Source organism: Monodelphis domestica, chromosome 7, assembly GCF_027887165.1.
Source record: "Monodelphis domestica isolate mMonDom1 chromosome 7, mMonDom1.pri, whole genome shotgun sequence".
NCBI classification, from domain to species: domain Eukaryota; kingdom Metazoa; phylum Chordata; class Mammalia; order Didelphimorphia; family Didelphidae; genus Monodelphis; species Monodelphis domestica.
In genome coordinates, this window is record NC_077233.1 from 251,594,494 (window position 1) to 251,614,565 (window position 20,072).

Below are 20,072 nucleotides of genomic sequence, written 5' to 3' on the forward strand. Positions count from 1 at the left end.
ATTCTTGAACTCCAATTTGAGTTGCTTGACAGCTTGTGACAAATTTCCATTTATTTGGAAATTTTGGATGTATTTCCTTGTTTGTCACTCTTTGCTCTTGCCTCTGTACTCTGCTCCTTTTCTCCATAGAAGTTATCCAATGGGGGCATCTGGGTAGCTCAGTGGATTGAGAGCCAGGCCTAGAGATGGGAGATCCTGGGTTCAAAACTGACCTCAGACACTTCCCAGCTGTGTGACCCTGGGCAAGTCACTTGACCCCCATTGCCTAGTCCTTACCACTCTTCTGCCTTGGAGCCAATACACAGTATTGACTCCAAGACAGAAGGTAAGGGTTTAAAAAAAAAGAAGTTATCCAATGTCAGAGGCTTTCTCTGTTATATCTTAATTTTTTTTGGTATTTGTGGATTATAGTTCTTGGGTGTGGGTGGTCATTGCTGTGTTAGTTTTATCTTCCCTTCCTAGTCAGAAGTCTGAGTAAGGAGTGAAGGCAGCACTCACAGAGCAGTTTTTGTCTTGAGCCTATTTTTTGAGTCTCTGCCATATCTATGTGGGCAGCCTGTCTTTGAACTCTCTCAGCTCCCACACTCCACATGTCCCAGGTCTCCTCACTAAGGCTGTCCTCAGGAGTAAGATTGTGGTGCTCTCAATCATATCCCAAGAATTTAGAGATTGCCCAGGCCTTTGCTCTGATTCTGGAGCAGTAGATGGTGTGTGTGTGTGGGGGGGTGCGATTAGCTTTCATTTTGGTAGGTATAATTTTATCCCCTTATAGAGTGGAAATGCCCAAAACCTGTCTATCTTCAAGGCTGTGCTTTATGGTAGAGCCCCTTTCCTCATCTGATTTTGATTTTTGTCCTTTTGAAACTCTTTGTTGTGATTTGTAGTAGGAAGAGTTGTGAAATTCCTTCTACACTGCAGACATCTTAACTCAAAAGTATGCTAGTTGTTTTTTTGACTGATTTAGTCTTAAGGAACTAAACAATGATTAAATCTATTCTTTTTACTCCAGACTAACTTCTTCTCTTCCATTTCCAGAACTTCCCAAATGACCAGATAATAACATCAAAGATGCAAAAATAATTTTTATATATTAAGGAAAATGAGTTAAAAATCTTTAAAGGGGACAATGTAGAGCGAACAAAACATTCATGGGGGTAGGAGCAGATCAGCATAGTAAAAGTATGGTGGTCAGGAATTAGTTGATTCCAACAAAAAAAATAAGAACTATTTGAGATACAAGTGAGAGACAGTCCATCCCTTCCTTTTGATGTGACAGATGATGGTAGGGGAGGCAATAAATATCTGTAAATAGTTATCTAATCCAGTGGGATATAATCAACACCTACCATATAGGTACCACACCTACCATCAGTATTTCTGCTATCAATATCTCTTGCAAAACCTCTGGTTACAAGGAGGATTAGGAAGAAAATTAGTTCTTCCATGTGTTTCTTTTCCTCAAGATGGAGAAAAAGACTCTTTCTCCACCTCCCTGCTCTATCATCTTTTCCTTGGAATTACCTTTGTCCCACTTTCAGTCACATTTTTTTTAGTTTTAATAATTGATTTTAATTTAAACATTTAGATAAACAGAACATAATTCCCAATAATCTCCTTTCTGAAAAAGAAATCCCCAAGTACAAAATGATCTTAAGAAAAAAAAAACCACAAAGCAAATCATGTGCCCATTTTATGATGGGAACAGCAGATGGCCAAAGGAAAAAAAACAGGCCCAGACCTAGCTCTAATGGTTAAATAGAGACATCTGATTGATGGTAGAAGTTGGCATGATGGATAAGACACTGAATCTTGGCCCCAAACAGTAGGACTTGCAACCCTTCTCTCCTTGGTCAAGGCAGGTCAGGATCTGGGCTGAGCTGCTCATTACTCAAGAGGTTCTAGTATGAGAATGCTTAAGAATGGGAGTCTCTTTGCTTCTGTTTCTAAAATCCTCCTCTGATTTGCCTTCAAAGACAGGATTATCAGTTCCCATAGTTGGGCTCTCATCTTGTTGGCCAGAGTGCTCAAATGGGCTCCTCAACTCAAACAGCTCCTTATGCATCTGGTAACCTTGAAGTGAGAATGTGCCTCGATGCCAACAACCTCTTATAAATCTGATCCTTACACACTGGATTATCAGGATGAGACCTGTGAAGAAATACAGAAGGCACAGTATGATGACAACCACAGAAATGCTGGACATGTTCTTGGATCTAGGAGAAAACTCCAGATTTTCTTCTGCAATGCAGAAGGATCTGGGGTCCACTTGGAATTTCAAGCCAGCTAGATGGCCCTCCAAGTCTACTGATGTCAGCAGGGTTTGCCACCCATCCTGTGGATGCTTCTGTCCCCTGCCCTCATTTATCCTTTGCTTTGTATCCTAGGTTTTATGATCCCTAAAAAACAGATTGAACATTTTTGTCAGACCATTAGCATTATTAGTGTTCCTCTGTTTCTCTCTTATATGAATTACCAAGAATCTCAATTTATATTCTTGCTTCTATGCCATGCCTCTACTCTCTAGTTTTACCTTAGCTTTAAGCCCTTTTGATCAGATCCATAAGTTGTTAGATAAATGTATTTTTCTCTGGAATCATTAGATATATGCTAACATTCTTTTTTAAAAAAAGAATCCAACATTGCTTTATTTCAAGCATGGTCAAGAAATCCAAATTGCATTTTTCAACATTATCTACATTGCTAGCTATTTACTTACCACCTTCCTCTTTCTTCTAAAACAAAAACAAAACACTTCATCTTTATGCCACACTCTCCCCACCCCCATCTATTGATTTCCTTTAGGATTTTATGTTCTCTAAAAATGCTTCCTGTATTTTCTCTAGCCCTATCACTTTCTTCATAGAAATCACCACATATAGATCAAATCACTACATTTAACAAGCTTTAGCATATCTTCAGCATTTCTCATACACACACACACACACACACACACACACACACACACACACACACACACGAACATTTCCTCTTTGTCCATGCAAGTCAATATATGGCTTGATTGGTACCCTCTGCAAGGAATAATCCACCATAGGAAGTATCTCTTTTTCCCCATGTTCTTTCTCCTGAACGGTCTTATGAATTCTTATTATCATTCTATATTGTACTGAAAGTTATTTCCTCCTAAGAAATGCTAGCTCTACCATTTTGAAAAAGAGCTTCAAAATTATTATATGGTTCCAAAGTATCAGTGGTCCTTTTCTGACTGTTCTGATTCACATTCTTTATCTTTCCAAATTTCTGAGATACATTTATATTCTATACTTCTTCATATTTTTTTATGATTTCACTTTATAATATTGTTCTCATTCTTTAAAAGAATGGTCTCCAGACTCCTTTATTCTTATACTTCATTGGCATTTCCCCCTCATGGTTATGATGAAGAGATTAGGTCTGATTTTTCCATTATAACAATGAAACAGATTTTAGATTTGATTCCAGAAATAACAGGAACCCTCTGGAATTTATTAAAAGGTGAGGAGAGGAGGTAACATGGTTAGAATTATGTTTTAGGACGATTCAGTGTCAGTTGAGTGAGAGATGGCTTTGAATGGAGAAAGACTAGAATCAAAGGGATGAATCAGAAGATAGGTGATGAGGGACCGTACCAGAGTAGTGGCAGCATCACAGCAATGAAGGAACATAATCAGAGATTTTATTAAGATAAGAGAGTGTGAGGAGTCAAAGATGACACCTGGTTTACTGAGAGGCTGTTATTATTGAGAGTAATAGAGAAGTTTGGAAGGTGGTAGATTAGGGAAGAAAGATAATAGGTTCAGTTTTGGACATGTGGGGTTTAAGATATCAGTGGAATATCCAGTTTAAGATGTCCAATAGGCAGTTAAAAATTCAGAGAGGATAGAGTTGGATAAGAAGATCTGAGAATGACCAGATGATAATTGAATCCTTGGGAATTAGTGATATCAACAAATGCTGGCAGATACTCCAATTTTTTTTTAATTTGTATTTGCCTATGATTTTATTAGCCCATGTTTTTGTATGGATGTATAGATATATATACACACATATATTCATGTCCCCCAAAAATTTTATCCTAGATCTTCTTTTCTCCTTCTATACTATCTTTCTTGGTAATCTCTTCAGCTCTAATAGATCCAATTGAATGTACATGATTCTCATGTCCATACATTGAGCCCAAACATAAAAGAGGTAGCAAGAGGGAATGGATTAAAAATGAGAATATCTGAGGTCCACTAACTATAAGTAGTTTGTGCTACCTCGGGCAAGTAATTTTACCTCTTTGAGTCTTCTTATCTTTGTGAAATAAAAAGACTAGTTTTGATGTTCTCCAAGGTTCCTTCTAGCTCTTGCATTCTATTATTCTATCTGCATGGAATAGCACCAAAATACAAAGGTCTTAAGGGAAATATAGAGACAAAAGGCTTTGATTCATTGGGTCAATGAAAATTTCAAATAGAGACAATTTTACAATAGAAATCTACAGGCGATCACAGAGGAATCACAACTTTATAACTAAATAGTATTTTATCTAGATGACACCTGGTTTACTGAGAGGCTGTTATTACTGAGAGTAATAGAGAAGTTTGGAAGGTGGTAGATTAGGGAAGAAAGATAATAGGTTCAGTTTTGGACATGTGGGGTTTAAGATGTCAGTGGAATATCCAGTTTAAGATGTCCAATAGTCTGTATACAGGATACAGTAATTGATAGCATCAAAACTTGCATAAAGATCAACAGGGATGAATATGGGTCAGATCTTATTTATTTTTCAACAGCATCCCTCCTATCTACTCACATGATTTATTATCCATTATTATATATTATCTAATTGAGTTTTTATCACCTCTCTCCTAACTTATTGGAACAGCCTCCTATGTGATTTATTTGCCTCATGTATCTGCTCTAAGCCATACTCTAGGTTGCCACGATTGTGATCTAGTCCTACTTCATTTTATAGAAAAAGTAAATGAAGCACAGTTAAATAAGACTAAGGTCATAAATCAAGTTAGTGATAGAGTCAGGATTGGAATCCAGGGCCCCTGAGACCCAGTCAAGGTCATGTACAACTAAAGCATGCTCAAAACCCCAATCTCATTCCCTTTGCTCCATTCTTTACCTAAAACTTTTATTCACTAAAAGAAGGAAGCTAACCCATTTATGCCCTCACAGTTTTCACAGGATCTTGGATGTATAATTACATTATATAGCCATTTCCCCCTACCAAAAGCTCAGTGTCCTCAATAATGGGAAGAACTCCCTCTTCTGGCCTGACTTGGGACTCTATGAAAGTGTCCAAATTCCCACAAGTTCCAGACACCAAGTCATAAAAATATATCTTAATATTTCCTATCTCAAAGTCTTTGATATACGCTGGGTACCAAGGGTTAGGGAAGAGGAAAAATATGGAAAAATTAAATTAATTATTTCTGGCATAAGACCAATTTAAGCACTTTAAAACCAGGAATTGTGACAGATATATATCATGGTAGACTATACCTCAGATATCAAGGAATGGGCACTGGCTACATGTAGATAAGGATTCCATCAATTGTCGAGCAGCAGACTTTGTATATCCTAGAACCATGACCTTTACATTACACTTTTGAAGGAATAGTAGAAAACCATATTGATTATGGTCAGGAAGGCAGTCAATTTAAGGAGGATTCTGGTCAGATTCTTTCATTATCAAAAACACTTCATGGAAAGATGTTATGTCTTGTGCCTTCTCAGATGAAAAAAAGAGGAAGATGCAACCTAAAAAAGAATTAGGAAAATGAAACAACTCTGGACTTTGTCAATGTCAGTACTTCATGTCTATTCCTCTTTTTTTTTCCAAAATAAAAATGCTTTATTTCTACCATAGAAACTGAGGAGGCACCTAAGTACATATTCATCTACATAAAGACTTTCTCATAAAGATGAGTTATAAAGCCAAAAAGCCGACAAAAAGCATGATCCTCTCATGAAGTGTTTAAGTTTTAAGGTGACACTGCTGGACTACAAAATACTTAACCTTAATCACATAAATCCAGGCGTATAATCACTAGACCACAAAGCTTTAGATGGTATTACAAATGATTTCCCAGAAGAATTGCCTGATGTCTGGGATTTGAAAAATATCCAGATTCTGCATAAAATTACAATGTTATGCCAACTCAGACCACTTAGTGACCAGAAGTATTGTATCAGCATTGGTAGAAACTTCTTGGATGATTCAAAGGCTCTAAAATTCATAGACTTTGGACTTACAAATGTTTTACAGTCATTATTTCCTTAACAGGTGAGTTCATATAGAAGTGTGAGACCCTGAGAGGTTTGTAGGATAAGCAGAGATCATGTAGCAAAACAAGTATTTTTGAAATCACAGAAAGCCATCAATGTATACCACAAGAGGTTAAAGATTTAATTATATTGCACCTGTGTCTGCCTATAGAGCCAGAACCAAGTCAAATGTGATTTTAAGAGGTTTATCCTAATAGAATCTGAGAAGGCAACAAGACCAAAATTTCAATATTCCTTTGTCCGTAAGGTCATATCCTCAGGCCATAGAAAATCATATATGATGGTTATATCAACACATATTTGTTCTATGAACAACATTACAATGAAGAAGACAGAAATAATGCAGGATTTATGTCTGAGAAATTATTTATCTTTAAAGGTGTATTTCCTTTGAAACCATTTCAAGAGAGAAATAAAAATGATTTCACTTTTCAAAGGCATGCCAAAGAGCAGATACAAATTTTACAATGATATATTGGAACCAAAGTCACACTAGAGGACTTAAGTGATTAGATCTTCCCCAAATCCCAACATACAATGGATATTTGTGTGTGTATATGTATATATACAGGTAGTTGCATATCTTTATCTATATATGTACATATAATGCATGCATGTATGTGCACATATATATTCAGATATACATAAATGCGTGTAAGCACATACTACAACATATGTGGAGACATAGGCATGCGATTTAATGAGAAGTATCATTTTCTCCTCCAAGAATAACTTTACACGTACTGGAAAATAGCATTTGTTCTGTACAATGAGATATAGACAATTTGCTACAAAAATCCTTGGGTCAGGAAAGCCTCTCATCATGTTTTATCTATTATGAGTATTCAATGAATATTTGTTGACTGATTGACTGCATCAGACAAACTAGAGCTATATTCAGCTTTCACATCACTAGGACGAAGGACTCTGTTTGCTCTCTGCACCTAGTAAATCAGATGATAATGAGGAAATGATGTGGGAAGATGACATTTCAAAAACATTTGTCATGACTTCCTCTTGATTTCAGAATCATTGCACCAATCCTTCTCTCTCCAGCCCTCCATTTAGTCCTTAGAATTTTTACTCCTGTGAATGACATACTTTAGAGTAATCATCCACAAGAACAAATAATGACCTTGTAATGAAAGCATTCTTTTCATGAAAAATGCTCAAATTTCCTAAAGTTTTCTGACACAGAAATTAACACTTGTGAACCCTCTCTTGAAATTACTTTGTATCTACATATTTGAGTATCATTTTATCTCCAAGTATCCAGTAGAGTTATTTTATTTTCATATTCATATTCTCAGAGGATAATGTAGTAGTTCTTACAAAGCAGTTTTATTTTAAAATGTCTATTGAGTTGGAAATGCTTTTAATTTTTTTTAAATTTGACTTTTAAAAGTAGTAGGAAACCATATAGTACAGTGGATATATGACTAGTTTCACAGCCAGGAAGACTTGTGTATAAAATATATCTCTGACACATAAGGCCACTGTGTCATCTATACAGAAAGGAGGTACAATGGATACAGATTTGCACCTTGAGTTTGTGAGACCTAGGTTCAAATCCAGCCTCTAAAGCATGCCTATCAATTGAGGAAAGGCTAAATAAGTTGTGGCATTGATTGTGATAGAATACTACAGTGCCATAAGAAATGATGAGCAGATTAATAAAAATGGAAAGACCTATATGAAATTATGAAGTACGGAATAACTGGAACAAAGGGAATATTGTGCACAGGAGGAGAAATATTGTTTAAGCATGACTTGTGTATGTCCACTTTAAGAGAAAGAAGTGATTAATAAAAACAAGCAAAACATTGTTTTAAATATGCATTTCTTTTTTTACTGCCTTACCTTCCATCTTAGAATTAATAATAAGTATTGGTTATAAGGAGCACAAGTGGTGAGAGCTAGGTAATTGGAGTTAATTGATTTGCCCAGAAGTGTTTCAGATCAAATTTGAACACAAGACATCTTGCCTCTAAGTCTGGCTCTGTATCCACTGAGTCACTTGGCTATCCCTATATACACATATCTTTTTGTCAAATGATGCTTTCTCTAGTGTGGGCAGGGGCAGGCAGGAGGGGGTTACCAGAGAATTTTAATGTAACCAATAAATAAAAATATATTTAAATTAATATCATTTTTCACCTCACATTTATTTCTGAATATATCCTTGACTCTCCTACCCAGGTGGTCTCCTTGTAACAAAGACTTTTTTTAAAAGAAGTGGAAGGAAGGCAATTCAGCCAAACTAGTAAACAAATGTATATGATAGAAAATGCAAAGCCATACCCTTACTTCCCAACATATGCAATGAAGTATTTCTTCAACATTTTTCTTAAGCTAAGTGTTGTCTTATAATCACAATCACTTTCATTTTACTCTTCTTTTCGTTTGAATCATTGTAGTCATTGTGTACATTGTTTTCACTTTACCTCTATTCATACTAGCCCATCCATATATCTCTGAATTCCTGGTAGTTTTCATTTCCAAAGATGAAATCATATTCCATTGCATTTGTATGCCACAATTTGCTAAACCATTAGTCAAATAATGGCTATTTTGTTTTCAGCTTTTTCCTACCGTAAAAATGGTTATGAATATTTTGTTGTAGAAGTAAAATTTATAATTTTGATTTCTTGATCACTTTAGCCTTTCATACACTTGCCTAGAATACTGATTTAATATGTTCCACAAAAGTCATAAAATAATATAAGAAGCACTGCCTAGCAATGACATCTCTGGGTCAGAGGGATTCTAGTCATTTTTATAGCATTATTCAAAATTGTTTCAGAGATGGCTGAAAATTCACAGTTAAACCTAATAATGCACTGAAGTGCATTCTCAAAGCTGCTGAAATAGTGTTTCCATTTTTTGTCATTTTTGCCAGTTTATGGGGAGGAAAACTCTCAAAATTATCTTGATTTGCATTTCTTTTAGTATTGATCTGGAATAATTGTTCATATTAATTTTAATATTATAATTCTTATTTAGAAAATTATACATTTTCTCTGACTACTTGTCCATTTGTCAATTGTTCTTGGTATTATATGCTTATGTCTGTTCATTTACATTAAATTCTTATCAGAAACACATTGTAAAGATTTGTTTTCAGGACAATGGTTTCCCTTTATAGCATAGAATATGATTTTTCATATAAAACTTTTTGAATGTCATATATTAAATATTATCTATTTTTATCACCTTTATCCCTTTTATACTTACAAATCTTTCTTTGCCATTTTTGTAAAACCTATACCTATCCATTTTCCTCCTTATAATGTATTTCATATGTATAAGCAATCATATGTTATGTTATATTATTATGTTATATGTTATGTATAAAAATAAATGGTAAAAGAAAGAAGATATCACTTTTTTATATTTAAGCAGGATGTCCTTTTAGAGCTGATCATGGTATGTGTTTTGGAGGTTAGTCTAAAATTTTGTGCCAAGTGACATTTAAATTTTCCTAAAAGTTTTTGTTTAATCAGAAGTTCTTCAGCAAGTAACTTATACTTTTGTTTTTAATGATTGTTACTGGCTTATTTCTAAATCTTCCTTAAATAGTCTATCCCACCAATTATTTTTTTACTTAAAAGCAAACAATTAATTATTATTACTTTAGGATAAAATTTGAGGTCTAGAAGTGCTAATTTTCCTTAATTCCAAATTTAAAAAAAAATTACTTGAGATCCTAGATCTTCAGTTCCACAAATAAATGTAATCATTACTTTATCAAGTGTTGATATTTCATCATATCTCTAAATTAATTTATGTAATAATATATTTGTTACATATTTCTAGCTGAATAATGAGAAATTAATATTATGTAAATTAATTGATTATTTGTTTTAAAAGTTTCTCATATCATATTATATAATACTGGAATATGCCTGAGCAGAATGAATCTTGAAAATTGTTCTTTTTATTTTTAATCTATGCAAGATCCCAGCTTTAATTTTTCATCTACTACTTGTGTCTTTCATGAAGCATGCTCAGAATTCTAGGCAAATATGTAGAATATTATAGTCATTTTGTTTCCAAGCATAGCTGATGTGTGAAGAGACCCTTCCCCCATTTCAGAGTTTGTATAATATGTATGCCCTGACTTCTTTAAATCCAATGTGTAAAGGTTTGGGGAATCATCTTCTGGTCATGAAAACCATGGCATGAAGAAGATCTGATTGGCTGAGGATTTGGAAGGGCTAATAATGCTGGAAACACTAAACTGAGTGGGGATTTTAAAAGTCTAAGTGTCTAATCTTGTTCTCTCTTCCAAGTGAGGAGAAGTGCTGTGAACTGCCAGGTGGGAGAGAGTCAGCAGCAAGCTGTAACATTCCACCTGGGTGCCATGTCTTTATGAACAAGAGGTGCCTTTGATTCTTTTGTGTTCCTGGTCTTAAATGAATGCGTATCCTGAGAAGATAGTGCACAAGTGACTGTGAAACTGGGAAATCCATCAAAGCTATCAGAGGAGCTTCCCACCAGCAACGGAAGTGACTGGCCACAATAACTGAGTCTGTTAAAGAGCTATAGCAATAGGCAAGCAACGTGATTAAACCAGCTCAGCAGTAAATTGTTCTGTCAGCCAAGACAGAGCACAGTGCGGAAAGCCAGCCCAGCAGAGCAAGGGAACAACTTGCCCTGAAGTATACTTTTTGGATGTTCAGAAAAATGGGGACTGAGAAGAATTGGTCCTCTCATTCACAAAAGTTCCCTACATGTATGATCTTTGTACTTTAATTTTAATTAATTAATTAATTAATTAATTAACTAATTAATTAATTAATGAGCCCATTATCCTCAGAGACCTGGTGTATGTACAAAGGAAGAGCATGTCCCCAATTTGGAGAATTATTTTGTGACTGCTGATTTGTTGATGCATTCTCAAAAAATGCCCTTTTGTAATAGGTAATCTAGGACAACTAGTTAATCACTATCAGGGAACACATTAAATGGGTATCCTGAACAACAATACTAAAGTGTTCCTGCCCATCAACATGGTCCAATGATAGAATCCTAAAGACAAAATAGTCATCTTCCTTCTGGGACACAATCCAGCACTGCAAGTAGGAATTGGGGTGGTATTCCAAAGTGGGAGCTATATTGGTAGTATTTTGCCTTCCATTTCATTAGCATCCCCTTTAATTTTCAAGATTTTCTCATCTGTACTAATTTTGACATGCAATGATTTGTTGTTTCCAATTTTTAATTGCATAATCAGTTTTTTTCTTTCTTTACTTAACCTTTATTCTTTATTGTTCTTTAATCTTATTTTTCTATTTTGTAGGTATGTTTTGAAATGTATTATTTTTTCCTTAATGTCTGCTTTTAGTAATATTGGGGAAAAATGGTATGCTGTATAAGTAATATTTTCTTTCATGAGATATTTCTTTTTATTCCTTGATATTCAATATTTTATTATTGATTCTCTATTTGGAATACTGTTTTTCTTCTGATGCCTATATTAAATACTATTGTCATTCTGTTACAGTCTATAAAGAATATATTTGTTATATTTGTGCTTTTCATTAATTTACAATTATTTATGCTATAGTACATACTAACTTTTTGTAAAAGTACCATATGGAGCTAAGAATTTGTATATTATTTAATGTTACCATTCAAAAGCTAATATGTTTTGGTTCTACCTTACCTCATAATTGTTGTTGTTATTAAATCATGTTCAATTGTGTCTGCCTCTTTATGATCCCATTTGGGGTTTTCATGGCAGAGATACTGGAAAGGTTTGCCCTTAACTTCTCCAGTTTAATTTATAGATGAGGAAACTGAGGCAAAGTTAAGTGACTAGCCCAGGGTCACATAAAGTCAGACACTATATTGGAACTCAGAAAACTGAATCTTCCTGACTTGAGGTCAGGCACTCTATCCACTATACCACCTTGCTGCCTTTCTCTTACAATTAATTCAGTACTATATTTTATTTTTGGTTAATATTTCTGATAAATTTATCCAGCATTTTTGAAGAAAAAAAACTTCTTTCTATAATTGGTTAGCTCTGCATTTTAATCAATACAGTAAGCCATAAATTTAGAAGTTATTTTTAATATGTTAATAATATTTGCTACTGTTTCATTTTACTGAATAATTTAGTTACCTGTTTTTCTCTTATTAAACTCTTATTTTTGCTCCTTCTGATAGCATTGAAACTCTAATGCTATCTCTCTGTTTTTATATTTCCTCCATATAACAGAAGAAATGTTACATTTTTGTTTTCTTATATTTTTTGCCACTCAATTGTCATAGTGGATAATTTAAAACATTCACATTTAAAATTATAATTTTTCTAGCAATTTTTCCTACTTACTATTTTTATGTTCATTTTTCATTTATTTTCTCTTTTAAGACTCTATTTGCCCCTATGAATTTTTTACCTACAACTACTTGAATTCTATTTATTTAATGCTAGGCTATTCCCATTTTTTATTTCTGATTAGAAGATTGTGAGCACCTGAGTGTAGTGATAATCTTGCCTTTCTTTGCATATTCTGTGTTTACTTGATACAGTGCCTGGCACATAGTAGGTGCTTCACAAATGTCTATGAACTAAGTAATTGACAATCATGTTTTCCCTAGGCCTTTGGGAAATATGAGATTTAGTGAAAATAGGACTGTATTTGGAATAAGAAAACTTTTAAATGGAAAAATAACTTAATCAAATTCTGGTTCTGTCATTTGTGACCTTGAATGAGTGGCTATCTGAGTTTTAGATTTTATTAACTATAAAATGAGTAGATTGTACTAGATTACATTTGATATTCTTTCCCCATCTAAATCAATGGTCCTGTGATCTATATTAATAAAAATAGCTAACAGTATATGTTATTGCTGTTGAGTCAATCAGCCATCCAACCTTTTAGGATGCCTATAGACCACACTGTCTCTGGGGTTTTCTTGGCAAGGATACTGGGGTGATTTGACATTTCCTTTTCTAGTGGATTAAAGCGAACAGAAATTAAGTGACTTGCTCAAAGTCACACAGTAAGTGTCTAAGGCTGGATTTGCACTCAAGTCTTCCTGATTCTTGGTCCAGTACTCTATCCACTGAACCATCTAACTCCTCCTATTATATAATTATATAGTTTAATTATATAGCTCTTTATACATTTTATCTCATAGTTTCCTCTTAACCAACCTGTAAGGTAAGGTACTATTATTTTTCCTCTTTTATAAATGGTGAAAGTGAGGCTGAGAGCTTAAGTGATTTGCCTTAGGTTACAAAACAAGTAAATATCTGAAGACTGTATTTGAACTCATCTCTTCCTGATTCTAAGTCCATAGTTCTATCCACTGAACCAGGCTACCTCTCAATGGCAGTGAAGTCTACAAGGTAATTATATAATTTTATTGAGTTCTGTTATAAATTTAAGATTTGTTTGTAGTGTAATGAAATTAATATAAAGTTTTAATTATTAGAACAAAATACAAACTAAGAAATTGAATCTACATAGGTTATCTTATGAAAACTACAGCATAGAGTGACACTTTTTGGATAAAAAAAAGAAAATCATAACTACACACAAAGGTTGGAAATTAAAATAGTCAGTGGACTAAGGCTTGAGATTTAAAAATAATCAACCTATGTCAGCTTTTGATTCTTCACCCAAGTGGTAAATATGATTGCTCAATACCATGAAACCCTGGCATGAACATAGAAACAAGTTAAACTGATTCAATGCTCCTCGGTGGTTTTTTGACCAGCTCAGGGACAATCCCTGAACCTGTTCATCCCTCTAAAACTATGCAAAAACCAGCTAGAATTCACAAGAAAATCTGACTTTCCAGAAAACATGGTAGGCAAAAGGCTTCTCATTGAAGATCTGGAAACATGGCCAGAAGCAGGACACACATATAGTCATAAACATAATAAAGGAAAAGAATGATCATCAGAAATTGTGAGCAAATATCCTTAGGGAAATGATTGGGTCAAGAGTACATTTCTACTGCACATGCCTAAAGTAATTATTCTAAAGTTAACTCCCAAACTAAGCTGAGGAGCAGCCAATGTCAAGAGTAGCCAGCATGGAGCATTGAGTTTTATAACCACAAAAACACAATGGTTTCCAGATGGTGAGGTGGCTCTGCTGCAGATGTGAATTAAGCTTCAGCGCATGGACAGATGTGAAAAGCTTCAGAGCTGTGTCCCAGAACATGTGAGTCTCTCTGCTGCTGGACAGTGGCCCAGTAGTGACTCTGCCAACTTTGTGTTCATACAGAAGAGTCCATGAAAAGGAGGTTCACTCTTTACAAAGGGAAGCTAGTCAGAAAAAGTCTATACTACAATAGTTTGTGGAAGATTTCAGTGTCTGTCAGGAATCAGTAAAATTAAAATCCAATCACAGAAAATATTGCTGAGAGAGGGAAGTTGGATAGAGTGAAAAATGTTCCATATAAATTGCACAGGGGTTGGAGTTCTGGATTTGGATTCAGGAAGGCTTTAGTTACAAATCTAGTCTCAGAACCTGTGCTACATGACCCTAAATCAATCAACCTCTCTCAGCCACAGTTTACCTAAGAATGGGAAAAATAATAGCATCTGCTTCCCAGAGTTGTGGGCAAAACACAAGTTAATATGAGTAAAACATTTTGCAAAATTAAAATGCTATAATTTCCTATTATTCCCCTAGGAATATCTGAACAAATTTCAGTATTATGCAGCTAATAGGCCATACAAAGAAAAATAGGATGGCCTGCATGTAGCATTGGCATAAAAGACAAGGTCACCAGCATGGCACCAAATCCCATATTGTCAGTCCTATAAGCCTCAATCTGTATTAGTCCAAGATTCCAGCCCTTGTTTCCTCCTGTTCTCACTGCCTCACTGACTGGCCCAGTAAAGATGTCACTTTTATTTTTATTTTTGTTTCTGTCTTGTCCTGCTGTGCTTAGTTGAGTACTCCTAATCACTCATTCTGGCCCATTCCTTCCCTGGCACCTGGATGCAGCAGCATCCCAATTAAAGATCCTCTTAATTCTAGAATACAAACATGTCTAATATTAATAATAGCTAGCATTTATATAATGCTTAAATATGTTCAGCTTTTTAACATAATTAGCTTATGTTAATAGCAGAATAATATTTAGGATTTATATAGCGCCTTAAGGTTTGAAAAGTTCCTAACAAATAATAACTCATGTGATCATCACAACCTCTCTATGAAATAAATGCTATTATAACCCCCATTTTATAGATGCAGAAACTGAGTTTGGGAATTAAGTAATTTTAATAGGATCACCTTGCTGGTGTCTTTAGCAAGCTCTAAACTCAGGTTCTTTTGACACCAAGACCAACACTGTAACTAATAAACTACTTCTGACTTCAGATCAAAGAATGATTATTGGTTAATCTCCAGTAACTTGATGGATACTTTCTTTAAGACTATCAAACTAAGACTTCCAGACTAAGGTACCTGCAATGTAGGAGGAACATAACAACTCTTCCTACTACTGATTACAACAAAGTTTCTCAAAAGGATAAAAGTCAAAATCATATGTGGAAAGGGGCATCTCCATGGTATAAGGGGATAAAATTGCACTTACCAAACAAAGCAGGAGCTGATCACAATTCTCCCAAACTACATACCTTGCTAGAGTCAGACCAAAGGCCAAGGCAATCTCTAAATTCTTGGGATCTGCCTGAGTGCACCACAGTCTAACCCCTGTGGATAATACAAAGTCTTGGCAGCAAGACTTGGGACCTGAGGAGGGCAGGAGCAGAGATATTCCAGAGTCGGGCTGCCCACAGCAGACACAGCAGAGACATGAAAAATAGATTCAGGGCAAAAAATGCTCTGTAACTCCCTACACGTAGTGCAACCTGCCCTCCTCACTCAGACTTCTGGCTGAGAAGGGAATATAAAACTAACAAAACAATGACCACCAATACACAAGAACTACAATCCACAAATACCAAAAAATTAAGCTACAACAGAGAAAGCCTCTGACATTGGATCATTGCTATGGAGAAAAGGAGTAGAGTACAGAGACAACAGCAAAGAGTGACAAACAAGAAAACACATCCAAACTTTCCAAAAATAAGGGAAATTGTTTACAAGCTGTTGAGGAACTCAAATTGGAGTTCAGGAATCAAGTAAGATGGAGGAACAATGGGAAGAAAAGTGGAAGAAAGAAATGCAAATAATTCAAAAGGAAAAATAACAGTTTAAAAGACAGGATCTCCATCTTGGAAAAAGAGGCACAGAAATCAAATGAAATAATAAGCAAATTGGAGAACAGAATTGACCTGCTGGAAGCCATGAAAAGCAGGCTATACCAAACTGAAAAGGAAAATCAAATATCACAGCTGAAAACCAGTCCTTAAAGACTAGAATTGGGCAAGTAGAAGCTAATCATCTCATAAGAGAGCAAGAATTAATAAAGCAAAGTCAAAAGAAAGACAAAATAGAAGGAAATATGAAATATATCATTGAGAAGATAACTGACATGGAAAACAAGTCCAGGAGAGACAATTTGAGAATCACAGGTCTCACTGAAAACCTAGAAGGAAAAAAAGAAGCCTTGACATCATATAAAAAGAAATGATCTAAGAAAATTGCTCTGATATTCTTGAACAAGAGGGCAAAATAGACATTGAAAGAGTCCATAGACTACCCTCTATATTAAATCCTAAAAAGTCAACCCCCAGAAATGTAATTGCCAAATTCAAGAGCTTCCAAGCCTAGGAGAAAATATTGCAAGAAGCCAGAAAGAGACAATTCAGATATCAAGGAACACCAGACAGGATTACACAGGATCTGGAAGCTTCCAAGCTAAAGGACTACAAGGCATGTGATATTCAGAAATGCAAGAGAAGTGGGTCTACAACCAAGGATCACCTAGCCATCAATTCTGACTCTATATTTCCAGGACAGAGTATGGGCATTTAACAAAATAGATTTCCAAGTATTTGTAAAAAAAAAAAAAAAGACCAGAACTAAATGGAAAATTTGATGTCCAAATACTAAATTCAAGAGGAAAACAAAAAAATAAAAAAGAAAGAGGAAAAAATTAAGGGCTTCAGAAAGGTCAAATTGTTTCTATTCATAGATAGAAAAATGATATCTGTAACTCTCAAAAATTGTTTTCACTGTCATAGTAGTTAGAAGAATTATTCATAGTTAGAGATTGGAGTACTAAGTAGTTTCAGATGTTATATAGGAAAAAAGGGGAGATAGAAGATAGCACCAAGAGAAACTTGAAGGAAGAAGAAAAATATCATAAATTATACCAAAATAAGAGGCACATGAGAGGGGGAAGGGAAGAATATTATTATAAGAAGGAGAGGAAGAGATTGCCAATAGATAGTACTTAAACCCAACTCATTGGGGTATAGAATTCTATCTTACCCTATAGAGAAGTTGAGAGGGAAAAACCAAGAAGGTAAGTGGGTCAGGACATACCAAAAGGGAGGGAAAGGGAGGGGAGAGGGATTTTAATAGACCCTGTAAAAAAATAAGGGGGAAATAAGAAGAAAGGTGGTGGAAAAGGAAGTAAAATAAGGGTCGGGATCTGATTAAAAGCAAAACTCTGGGATAGAAGGAAATAGTGAAAGAAGAAAGGGCAGGACGAGGAGGGGAAACCAAAATGATATGGAATGCACAGGTGGTAACCATAACTCTGAATGGAAATGGGATGAACTCATCCATAAAATGGAAGAAATAGCAGAATAGATTAGAAACCAAAATCTTACCATATGTTGTCTACAAGAAACACACCTGAAGAAAGTAGACACACATACGGTAAAGGTAAGAGGATGGAACCAAATCTATTGGACATCAACTGAGAAAAAGAGGGCAGCAGTTGCAATCATGATATCTGACAAAGCCATAGTAAAAATAGATCTGATTAAAAGAGATAGGGAAGGAATTATATCCTGATAAAAGACAGTATAGATGATGAGGAAATATCAGTACTCAACATGCATGCAGCAAATGGCATAGCAAAAACATTTTTTTCAGAGTTGATGAGGAAATAGATAGTAAAATTATACTAGTGTGAGACCTGAACCTTCCTCTATCATATCTAGATAAATCAAACTAAAAAATAAATGATAAAGAGATTAGATATGTAAAAGAAATGTTAGAAAAATTAGAGTCAATAGATATATGGAGAAAAATAAATAGGGACAAAAAGGAATACACCTTTTTTTCAATAGCACATAGTACATTCACAAATATTGCCCATGCACTAGGGCATAAAAAAATGGCAAACAAATGCAAAAAAAGCAAAAATAATAAATAAATAATAAATAAATAATAAATGCAACTTTTTTCAGATCATAATGTAATAAAAATTATAATTATTAAGGATATGTGGAGAGACAAATCAAAAATTAATTGGAAAATAAATTTCTCCAAATAAGATTCTCCAAAACTGGTTGGTTAAAGATCAAATCATAGAAACAATTATTAATTTCATTGAAGAGAATGGCAATGAAGAGACATCATATCAAAATCTATGTGAAGCAGCCAAAGCAGTACTCAGGGGAAAATTTATATCCCTGAGTACATATATCAACAAATCAGAGAGGGTCAATGATTTGGGCATGCAAATTTAAAAAAACTAGAAAGAGAACAAATTTAAAATCCCCAGATAAAAACTAAATTGGAAATCCTAAATATTAAATGGATAAATTAATAAAATTGGGAGTAAAAGAACTATTGAATTAATGAATAAGACTAGGAGCTGGTACTTTGAAAAAAAAAACAAATAAAATAGATGAAATACTGGTTAATCTAATTTAAAAAAAAAGGAAAGAAGAAAACCAGATTAACCATATCAGTGATGAAGTGAGTGACCTCACCTACAATGAAGAAGTTAAGGTAATTATTAATTATTAAGAAGTATATTGCCCAATTATATGTCAACAAATAAAGCAATCTAGATTTATGGATGAATATTTGCAAAAATATGAACAGTCTAGATTAACAGAAGAAGAAATAGAATACATAAATAATCCCATATCCAAAATAGAAATTTAATAATTCATCATAGAACTCACTAAGAAAAAATCCCCAGGGCCAGTTTGATTCACAAGTGAATTCTATCAAACATGTAAAGAACAACTAATGCCAATACTATACAAATTAATTGAAAAAATAAGCAAAGAAGGAGTTCTGTCAAATTGCTTTTACGAAACAAATACGGTAATGATTCCAAAGCCAGGCAGACCAAAAACAGAGAAATAAAACTATAGACCAATCTCAATAATGAACATAGATGAAAAATCTTAAATAGAATACTATCAAAAAGACTCCAGCAAGTGATCATGAGGGATATTCATTATGATTAGATGGGATTTATGCCAGGAGTGCAAGGACAATTTAATATTAGGAAAACTATCCACATAAATGACCATATCAACAACCAAACTAGCAGAAATCACATGATTATGTCAATAGATGCAGAAAAAGTCTTTGACAAAATACAACACTCATTCCTATTGAAAAAAAAAAACAGAAAGTATAGGAATAGAAGGACCTTTCCTAAAAATAATAAATAGAATATATTCAAAACTATCAGCAATGGGGATAAATCCGAAGCCTTCCAAATAAGATCATAAGATCAGGAGTGAAACAAGAATGCCCATTATCACACACACACATTATATATATATAGGGTTCCAGAAACACTAGCAGTAGCAATTAGAGAAGAAAAAGAAGATGAAGGTATTAATATAGGTAATGAGGAGTCTATCTCTCACTCTTTGCAGATGATGGTTTACTTAGGGAATTCTAGAGAATCAACTATAAAGCTTG

The 20,072-nt window shown here is 34.4% G+C and overlaps 1 long non-coding RNA gene across 1 annotated transcript in view; it reads right to left on the reverse strand.

Annotated features, from left to right (window-relative positions):
* Nucleotides 1–1,069: 1,069 nt before the first annotated feature.
* The window catches only part of LOC130455637 (uncharacterized), a 30,189-nt gene continuing 11,186 nt past the window's right edge, over nucleotides 1,070–20,072 (reverse strand). Inside the window, exons 3-4 of the long non-coding RNA XR_008913739.1 lie at nucleotides 5,497–5,754; nucleotides 1,070–2,148 (exon numbers count right to left, since the gene is read on the reverse strand). This is a non-coding gene — a long non-coding RNA (uncharacterized LOC130455637). The remainder of the gene's footprint in view (nucleotides 2,149–5,496; nucleotides 5,755–20,072) is intronic.